The following is an 8,825-nucleotide window of genomic DNA, read 5'->3' on the forward strand; positions in this document are numbered from 1 at the left end:
CCTAAGACATTCATGAACACTGTTGTGTGACTAACAGGCTATTTGGAAAGGGGACATTTTACTGTAGCCCTCTGCCATGCATCGCTGCAGAGTTGAGGTCACTCCAAGGAGGATAAAGGAAGTGAGTGAGAGAGCGGAGCCTGGGCTACTTTCTCAGCTACGGCGCCTGAAGGAGTCAGTTCCCACCTCTCGGGCTGTTTCTCCCCCTCCATGTGAACAGTGGCGTTAGAGGATGATTAAAATACCTCCTCCCTCAAAAGCCCATTCGGCTACATCTATTTTTGTGAGTTTAACCACCTGTGAGCCAGGCCAGGACTGTGTTGGGATTACAAACATAGAACTAGCACAGGGTTCTCCTGTCTCCCCCTCCCCGGGTAATGCCCTCACTGTGATCTGGAAAGACGTGGCGAGAAGAGTTGCTTCTCTCCATTCAGTGGGTAGAACTGACACTCGGGATTCACAGTTGTATCTGAGCCCTCACTCCTTAGACCACATAGATCTTAACTTTGGGTGCACATGGGAACATCTGGGGAGCCTTAGCCCAGTTTTAATTGGCATGGGGTGCTTCTGGGACCTGGGGTGCTCTTAACGCTCTCCTGGTGATTGCAATTTGCAATAAAGCTTGAGAACCACTGCTCTAAAGAAAATAAAACACAGAGCCTCTGGATAAGAAAACGAGTCTTTCCCGGGAAGGGCAGGAGGCCAAGGTATCTGCATTGGTCACCTTGCTGCTCGTCATCGCTCACCGTGAGGACCATGACCCACTCTGGCCTACGGTAAGTCCCACTACTGGAACACTGCTGTCTGGTTCCTTAATGTATATGTGTGCACTGCGGTAACTCATTCTTTGCCAAAGGAGGATAAGTCAAAGCTAAGGGAATATTAAATTCTCCTTGCTCGAGGCTTTTTGAGTATATAGGCGGTTTAAAGAGAAGCTGGAATGTAGAGATCATCTATTCCAATTCCCTGATTTGACAGGCAAAGATGTGAACCAGGAAAGATCAAGAGTTGGTTGTGGGTTGTAAGCCCACAGTCCAGGCCAGCCTCCTTGCCCCCACTTCTAAGTACATAATCCCCTAAATCTTTATACAACCCAACAAGGTAGTCATTTTACACCTATGTTGAGATTTCATGAGATTAAGTCAACATAGGTAACTTTGGACTTGGACTTGAACCTGGGCTCATGCAGCTCCTGTACCACGTAAAGTCCTGGTCCCTGAGGTCAGGGATCTTCTCTTCACGATGCCTCGTCACCCTCTACTGCCCATTAGATCTGCCTGGGTTATTTTGTTGTTGTTGTTGTTAATCCACACCCGAGGACATTTTTCCACTGATTTTTAGATAGAGTGGATGGGAGGAAGGGAGACAGAGGAAGGGAAGGAGAGAGAAAGAGAGAGGAACATCAATGTGAGAGAGACATTGACTGGCTGCCTCTGCACGACCCCAACCAGGGCCAGTGATCGAATCACAACTGAGGCACATGCCCTTGACCAGAATTGAACCTTCGACTCTTTGGTCCACAGGCCAACGCTCTAACCACTGAGAAAACCAGCCAGGGCAAACTGGGTTATTTTTTATAAAGTGATTCATCTGCCAGCTCTCCTTAGAAACCTGCTTTAGAAAATCTTTCATGTCCGGCCGGTGTGGCTCAGTGGTTGAGCATCGATCCATGCACCAAGAGGTCGCCAGTTCAATTCCCAGCCAGGACACATGCCCAGGTTGTAAGCCCGATCCCCAGTGGGGGGCATGCAGGAGGCAGCCAATCAGTATTCTCTCTCTTCGATGTTTCTATTTCTTTCTCCCTCTCACTACCTCTCTCTCTAAAAATCAATACAGAAAAAAATCTTTAAAAAAAAAAATTCTTCACTTTTCTCATCCCCAAGTTCCTACGGCATCTTATTTCTCGAGCCAAAATGAAATTGCAGAGTCTGAAAATGACAGATTTGGGAAAATTGGGATAAGCTGGGAAAACGTGGAAGGCATGTCTTTCCTCTAGCGGATTCGCGTGGCCTGATGGTTTCTGTGTTTTCTGTGTGTGTGTCACGCTCATGGAAAAACACGTGTAACCTTTAAAGCATAAAGGAGAAAATAAACCCCCTATTCTGACTGCCCAGGAATAATCACCATTTTGATTTGGATATATTTTTCATTCTTTTAGTTTTAGTTGCTTTTATGAATACTTTTTTATTTTCTTTGCAAACCTGGAATATAATATAAATACTATTTCATACACTGCCATTGAAAAGCATGAGCACTTTTTCTTGTCACTAAATATTCCTGCAATCATGGTTTGTTTTTTTAAGGCTTCAGTTCCACAGTGTGGGTGTGCGTAGTTTCTTTGTCCATTCTACTATCATTGATCAGCTAAATAATTTCCAATCTTTCAGTTACAAAGAGCCATGTAATAAACATTCTTACACACACACATTTGCACTTGTAGCTATACGTGTAAACATAAATATATATAATATTTATAAATATATAATATATTGTTTTATATCTTACCTGTTATACATAAAATAACATATAATATATAACTATATACATATTTGTGTATATATATAAAAATACATATATTATACTGCAATGTACATGTATTTGCTATTGTGATAAGCCAAACAATGCTGTTTTTATGATTTTGATTAACCTATAGGTTTTCATAATATCGCATGGACACTGAACACTGTGTGAACTAGTAATCGGGACAACAGTTTGGCTGGCCTGTCACTGCTTGGGAATGGCCGCTGAGTCAGCTTCTCTGGCCACGAGCTGCCCCAGGCCCTTCTCCGCGGACCTCGGGGCTCCCGGAGCCCCTCAAAGGGAGGATGGGTTTGCGTGCCCGCTGCTGCTGCGCCCCCAGGCGCCACCAAGGTGCGGCAGGGGACACTGTCCGGGCTGCTGAGCCGCTGGGGCCGCTGACCCGTCTGCTCTGCGGTGTCCGATTTTCTCAGCGCCAACGGCAAGGGCGGCTCCCAGCTGTCACGCACTGGCCTGCACTGGCCTGAGGTTGCTAAGGCAACTCGCAGAGGTGCCCAGACGGTGCCCTCGGGGTTCCGCAGCTCTCAGGTCGGGGACCTGGGCAACTTGAGCCACCTCTCCATGCCTCAGTTTCTCCTTCTGTTTGTCTGGGAGATGACAAACTTTATAGAGAAAACAGTACATTATAGGATTAAATGAGCTCACAGTTAGAAAGCAGCCCAAGCAGAGGCCCTGACCCCCCTGCTGGAAGGGACTTCGCGCCTGTTCCAGGTCCTTCTTTTTGGCTGAACCGAGTGGCCCAATCCAGCAGCCTCTAGTTCCCCCGCCTCCCTGCAGACGGCCTGAGTCAGCTGTGCGGCCGCAGCTGGTGGGCTCACCTCAGACCCCCAGCCTCCCCCCTCTGCTCCTGGCTCTGCAGAGACAGGCGGAGCCCTGCCCTCCATCCCCAAATGCTTCAGCCGCAAAGCCACCTCCCAGCCCCAAACACCTCTTCCCATTCTCCAACTCTAGAATCCCTTGACTCCTTCTTCAGAAGATGTTCATCTCTGCAATGACTGTGAAAAAACAGGAGCGATCAAAATGACTAAAAACAGGGACTGTTAAATCCACAACCTCAACTGAATGTTCTATGGCTGCTAAAAATTACAATCCTGGAGACCAACTAAAAGTATTTGCAGCTCATTGTGGGACAGTGCAGACCACAGAGTGATGCTATACACACTGATTCCAGAGATGTCAGGACACCCAGAGAGGCGGAAGTCATTGTTCTGTAGGATATGAACAGTATGAGTGCTTTTTAAATACTTTAAATTTCCTTTTCATCGTGATCACGTGTACTCACAACAAATAAAATTCAGCCTAACAAGCAGGAGGAGCAGAACTTATTGAAAATTTCCATCTTAAATGGTTGAAATAAATAGAACGTCTGACTCTAAAAGTAATAGTGTTGCGTTCAATGCTACAGGCTTATGATAATAATAGCAATCATTTGTGGAGTACTTAGTACATGCCAGGCGTGAGCTAAGTACCTTTGCATGCATTAGCTCATTTAACCTGCATGACAGTACTTAGGGGATTAATTAGCCTAGTTTTACACGTAAGGATGCTGCAGCCCAAAGAAGAAAAGATCGGAGAGCAAGGGGCAGAGGTCTGTTTGGCCCACAAAACCCGTGTGTGCTTTTCGCTTACATTGCAGAGTTCATTCCTAACACAGCCAAGCACCCAAGCAGCGTTAGCAACATAAAAGTTTGGTCAAGTTTTCTGCCTCTTTTAGCAGTGCAAGCATGCCCAAATACTTCATTTGGGTAATTTATACGAGTGGAAAGTGCTTAAAAGCAGATTACGCTGTTCACATGGCCTATCTCTGAAATGCACTTAATGGGCTACAGGTAAACTATGTGATATTTATTAAAATGGACTTTTATAGCATCCTAAAGAGCTGTGATGGCTTCTCCGTGAATTTTAAATCTGCACTGACTTTATTTTCACTCTGAAGATATAATTTATGTGATTCCTTGCTAATACATTTCTTATCTGATTAGCATTTATGACAGGGCTGAGCGGCTGGCACACAGGTAGCGATGATGCTCTGGGCCACTGTGGAATAGGGAAGGGGGTGTGGACCCACTCCAGAGAGGACCTGTGGGGTTACACACGGACCCTGCAAAGCCAGTCAAGGCTTCAGGAAAACACCGCACTCGCGTTGTGTCATTTGGACCTGCAGCAGTTAGCACGAAAGGCTAATTTGTCTTAGACAACTGGTGTCCTAAAGTTCTAGGTAAACCAAGTTGCTTTACTGCATTGTACTTTTAAGGCCCTGAATAAAAATTGGCAGAGACCTACGTCCCAAGCTGCCGTGGAAAACGCACCCTTGCCCCAACAGTGTTGTCTGCTAAAATTAGGTTAACGTGCCTTTGATGAAAGAGGAATTGGAAAGTGGGGCAATGATAACTGGAGAGGAATAGAAAGGTACAGAACAATCCAGGGTATTTGCTTTGTTGTGAATAGAGGGCGGTTATGGTCAGGTTGTAAATCGGTTAGCCTCAGGAGTAATTTTACCAAGAGTTAACGGAACCCCACAGCACGCTGAGAACAAATCACCGGTGTCACCACATGCCCCAAAATCTAGACGAGATCGACGGTTACTCCCATTTCACCCGCAGGATCTCTGGGTGTCTGGGCCTTTCCACCACCTCTCATTCGGAGTCCTGCTTCTGCTGATGTGCCAGCTGTCTGGATTCTCCCTCCGTCCAATCCCTGCTCTGCACCGTGGCAACCCTGGTGGGGAATGTCAGTCCCTCCCCTCTGCACAAATCACTGTCTCTGTTTCTCTCTCACACGTTTACCCACAGAATCCACACACATCCATGCACACATGCACACACATGCACACAAGCACTTAGAAAAGGCATACACTCTGTGCACAGCACACTTGACTAAGGAGTTCAGCAAACCGGGAGGGCGGGAGAGATGCTTTAACAAGCAGCCCTTCATATTGAGCTCCTGTCACCTCAGGGCATAAAGTTCCTGAGCTCCCTCCCAACAGAAGCACTATGCTGGTTGCTTTTGTGTGTCAACCTGACAGGGCCACAGGAGCCGTCTATCTAGTTAAACATTATTTTGAAGTGTGTCTGTGAGTGGGTCGCCCAAAGAGGTTAGCATTTGCGTTGGTAGAATGAGCATAGCAGATGGCATCACCCAGTCTGTTGAGTACCTGACTAGAACAAGAAGCGTAGAGGAAGGCTGAATTCACTCAGCCCGACTGTTGGAGCCCGGACGTTGATCTTTTGTTTGGTTCTCCTGGTTCTCAGGCCTTCAGACCTGGAATATCCGGCTTGCAGATGGCGGATGGTGAGATTTCTCCATAATTATGTGAGTCGATTCCTTGTACGACATCTCTTTCTACATGTATGTATGCACATACATCCACGTGCTATTGGTTCTGTGTCTCTGGAGAAGCCTAACTAAGAGACTAGAGGCACTAGCACCTGGCCGGCCTCTGGCGCCCTCTCCAGGTCCCTCCGGTCTCCTCCTCCTCCCCACGTCTCAGTGTCTTTGCACAGCACTTTCGAAATTCCTTGGGTTATCTTGACTCCCCAAATGACTTGTCAAGATGCTTTCCTCAAATAGCTCTCTTCCTGGGAATAGTTCTGGTAGGAGATATTAAAAGAACACATTCTTCTACCAGCTATGCGTTTCTTTCTTCTCTGCCTACATTTTGTTTTATTTCTTTATAAAAATTAATTTATTTTTGTTACAGATGTTTCTCCTTCCCCCCCCCCCAGACACCCTCCTCCCTATCCCATGCTCCCCACCCCCAAGTATTGTTGTCTGTGTCCATTGGTTATGTATACATGCATTTAAGTTCTTTGGTTTATCTCCTTCCTCCTCCCAGCCTCCTCTGAGGTTTGTCAGTCTATACCATACTCTCTTCTATGTCTCTGGGTCTATTTTGTTCATCAGCTTTTTTCTGCCTACTTTTTTTGTGACTTGCTACCTAGTACCCAGGACACTACACAAATGTACATGACAGATTTGATAAAGCCCAGTAACAAAAAGAAGCATTACTTAAGTCGGGAACCATTCCATCTTTCTGGGTACACCCCTAATCTAAAGGATGTAGCTGCCCGGACCTGTGTTAAACACAGGGCGTAACGGTATAGTCCTTTGCTTGGGACCCAAACTACTCAGAGGTCCCCTCAATTCCACAGCTCCCAGCTTTATTCAAGGACAACTGGTCGTCCACCATCCACAAGATTTGAAGCCTAGAAGACAGATGTTCAGTAACCAAGAACACTGTTTGGGGGGGCGGGAGTCAAGTGCATGATTCTGTGTCAAAACAGAGGCCTGCTACCCTGGCCGGTCTGGCTCAGCGGTTAGAGCGTCGGCCTGCGGTCCATAGAGACCCGGGTTTGGTTCCCACTAAGGACATGTACCTTGGCTGCAGTTTGTCCCCGGCTCTGGTTGGGTCGTGCGGGTGGCGGCCACTGGATGTGTCCTTTTCACATTGAAGCTTCTCTTTCTCTCTCTCTTCCTCTCTCTCCCTCCCACTCTATATGAATAAAAAATGGAAGAATGTCCTTGGATGAGGATAAAAATAAAAACCAGAGGCCTGCCCAAGACTGTTTTGCGGGAACTAAAGAGAGCCATGCCAAGCAGGGGCGGGGGGTGTTTTCAAGATAGTCAGGTAGAGTGGGCGTGGAGGGGCTTGCTGGAGTGTCACTGCCAAACCTCGGTCAAATACCCAGATTGAATAGGGTAGGAAAGAATGGAATTCAGGCATAAACCCATGTGAGCTCAGAGTGGCAGGTATCATCTTTGCTGTGACGGAAAAAAGAGAGAAGGAGAGGACTGATTTCCTGGATCCATGACCTTAAACAGGGGCCAATTCTGGGTCAAAGATACTCAAGATGATGCATCAGAACAGCCTGCACCTCCACGACCACCATTTCTGCATCACCTCTGGAGCCCTCGGGCTGTCCTCTCACACTTCCCCGCACCCCCTCCGCAGCCCACATCTGCCCTACGCACACACACTCGCCCCCCACGGAAGACCGGTCCAGGCGACAGCCAAGAGGCCTCCCCCAGCTCTCAGGGAGAGCCGTACTTCACCCTGTGAAGACACCTGTCCTGGGGAGAGTTCATCCTGAGCCAGGGAACAGGAAGCAGGGTGGGCGCGATGTATGATGTGCCTGTATTTTTATCTGAAAAATCTCCCCTTTGTTCCAGAAATAATTCTCTGACTCTGCTGGCTGCTTTTTTCCGTACAAAGGGAGCAGTTTAGCCAAAGCTTATGAGCAACTTGGGAGGTACAATTTCCCTGCCAGTTGCCAAGTCACAAAGAAAATGCAACCTGTCTGGTGATAAAGGGGTCAGGAAAGAGTGGGACCAGGGAGCTCAGCGGAACGCTGCAGCAGGGAACCCCGGAGGGGGAGAAATGCGGGGTCCAGGAGGAAGAGCGAAGAGCTCTCCCGCTCAGCTCTGCAGCTAGTCACGGGAAGCCGGGCACAGGGTTTGGGGAGCAGACATTCTCAGGCCACATCTGTCACCCCAGCAGCAGCAGCAGCAGGCCCTGCGTCCTGCTCTCTGCCCTGAATCCCCTCTCCCTTGCCTCTCTCCTGCCACGGGGGCCACTCCTTCTGTCTTGTCAGCTGAGTTCTCTCCCTGGTCTCTGCACCCTGATCTCCAAACACCAGACTATCCCAGGGCTCAATCCTTCGGCCTCTCTTCTACATCAGTCCTCCCTCCCTAGCTGACCTCCTCCCTACCGCAAGGACCATCCACATCCAGATGACTCTCCGGTGCATAACACCAGACATCGCCCCTTAAGCTCAGATTCGTAGATGCAAATGTCTGCTCAGTATCTTTACCTGCACGTCGACCGTCAGCTCCAACATAACGTGTCCCAAACAGAACCTTTCGTCTTCTGCCCCAAACCTCGTCCCTCTCTCTTATTATCTCAGGAGATGGGAAAGCCCTTCTTCCAACTGCTCAGACTAAAATCTTAGTCATCCTTGAACTTTCTTCTTTACAGACCCTCCCCAAAGCCTACTGGTTAGACCTCCTAAATCTATCCAGCCTGCAGCCGCTTCTTACCTCATCACTCCCATCCTGGCAACCAGTCACCATCACTTAGCATCTGGACCATGTCAGTACCCTCCCAACTGGTCTCCAAGTTTCCATCCAACGCGCTCCCCTGGAGCGAGGAGTCGGATCAGACCGTTCCCCTATTCCAACCGTGCAAGGATTTCCAGTCTCGCTCATCAGACGTTCCTACTCGATTGGTCCCCTGCTGTTCCTCGTGTCTTATTTTTATTCTTAGCACTTAGTCATAGCTGCCATTTTAT

Source organism: Molossus molossus, unplaced genomic scaffold, assembly GCF_014108415.1.
Source record: "Molossus molossus isolate mMolMol1 unplaced genomic scaffold, mMolMol1.p scaffold_m16_p_1, whole genome shotgun sequence".
NCBI classification, from domain to species: domain Eukaryota; kingdom Metazoa; phylum Chordata; class Mammalia; order Chiroptera; family Molossidae; genus Molossus; species Molossus molossus.